We start from the raw sequence: 337 nt of genomic DNA on the forward strand, positions 1-337 counted from the left end.
ATAAATAAATAAATAAATAAATAAACACCATTAGAACAAATCTCTCTATTCATTAAGAGAATGTAACTATATATCTATCACAACCACTTTGAATACACAGATACAAAATGGACATTCATCTGTATCCCCTTTTTTGTTTAGTTCCATTATTTGAGTATTATAGGTATGTTAATTCAGCAAAATATTCTAAAAGAGTCCAGTAGTCCATAATAGTATTGGGTCTTCTTCTTGACTGGTCAGAAATTGTTGACCTGATAAGATTTTTTTAGATAATTAGATAACTCCATGCTATTACTGTTGAATACTGTTCTATTGAGGTATAATTGTTACAGTTAGT

The sequence above is a fragment of the Octodon degus genome, unplaced genomic scaffold (assembly GCF_000260255.1).
Source record: "Octodon degus isolate 3935 unplaced genomic scaffold, OctDeg1.0 scaffold00022, whole genome shotgun sequence".
NCBI lineage: Eukaryota > Metazoa > Chordata > Mammalia > Rodentia > Octodontidae > Octodon > Octodon degus.